Consider the following 1,296-nt stretch of genomic DNA (forward strand, 5'->3'; position numbering starts at 1 on the left):
AAGCAGTTGACCCGGGTTCGATTCCCAGCCAACGCAGTGGCAAGTGTTTTCAAATGCTGTCACAAGCCTTGGATTGTGACTAGCAAAGCGAAGCCTTTTGAAAGAGCTAAAGCACTGCAAAACGGAATTGAAGGAGAATCTTACAGGGGATTCTGAGCGGTGTCTAAATAAATAAATTCACAGCGTCCGCGGATGGCATTTTGCAGCTGGAAGTAGATGTCGACGCTTTTTGCACACAGCACCAAAAAAGCGTCTTTTTTGAAGGTACAGGCATTGAGCATTGGTGGTTCATTGTTAGAACTCTCGCCTGCCACGCAGGAGGCTTGGTTTCGATTCCTGGCCAATGCAGTGGCTTTTGCAGCGAACGGCTCCATCACTTGCATCCCAACTTTTGCAACTCGCAACTGAAAACCCACTGAAGCTAAGCAGGTGTGAGCCAGGTCAGTACCTGGATGAGGGTGAGCTACAGGGAAAAACAAAGCTTCCAGCTGGAAGTGGTGTTAATGGGGCCAGCGGGGAGGCGCTCACCCTGAGGTCTGTGCGGGTCCCAATCTCCAGACGGAGAAGCTGTGTTGTAAAAGGGTGCTGTCTTTTGGATGAGATGTAAAACCGAGGTCATAGTGCTCTGTGGTCATTAAAAATGACCACCAAAACCTTTGACAAAAGCTCTTGGTAATTGATGGTCTTCAATAATGTTTCTCCTTTAGGTACATTTAAAATCAGCTGAATAATGCTGTGAAACCATGAAACTGCATGAGAAAGCCCGTACACTGAATTACACGGCTTTCTATTCAAAGGAGGACAAAAGAAATTCCCTGAGTTCGATTTTTTGCAGCACAGAGAGGGGCACTGTCCTGAGGCCGGTTAGCTCAGTTGGTTAGAGCGTGGTGCTAATAACGCCAAGGTCGCGGGTTCGAGCCCCGTACGGGCCATGTCTTTTTCTCCTCTCTTACCAAAGCTGTTAGGTTCCTTTCCGTGGTGAGATGGGTTGTCCTGCAACGCTGCCACACAGTGCCGACAGACAAGAGTGTTGCGGGAGAAGAGAAAAGTGTTTGAAGATTTAAGAGTGTCTTAGGTGGAGCCAAAATCAAGTGTCACAAATGCAAGTGGGAAGATTTCCAATGTTTAATATGGTCAAAATAAGCGGAAGTTACCAGCTGGTCCGGCACAGTCTGCCATGCTTTTGTCATATACTGTAAAGTGGTGTCGAACTGGAGCCTCACCATTTGCATATGTGAGGCTCCAGTTATACATCGATTGTCACATTAAATGACAAAAATGAAGAGAGTTAAAGCA

General features: G+C 46.9%; 1 non-coding gene across 1 annotated transcript; it reads left to right on the forward strand.

Moving 5' to 3' along the window:
- The first annotated feature begins 858 nt into the window (after positions 1-858).
- trnai-aau (transfer RNA isoleucine (anticodon AAU)) lies at positions 859-932 on the forward strand. Its single transcript has one exon. It is a non-coding gene; the product is annotated as a tRNA-Ile (tRNA).
- Positions 933-1,296: the final 364 nt, after the last annotated feature.

The sequence above is a fragment of the Lepisosteus oculatus genome, unplaced genomic scaffold (genome assembly GCF_040954835.1).
Source record: "Lepisosteus oculatus isolate fLepOcu1 unplaced genomic scaffold, fLepOcu1.hap2 HAP2_SCAFFOLD_93, whole genome shotgun sequence".
Lineage (NCBI taxonomy): Eukaryota > Metazoa > Chordata > Actinopteri > Semionotiformes > Lepisosteidae > Lepisosteus > Lepisosteus oculatus.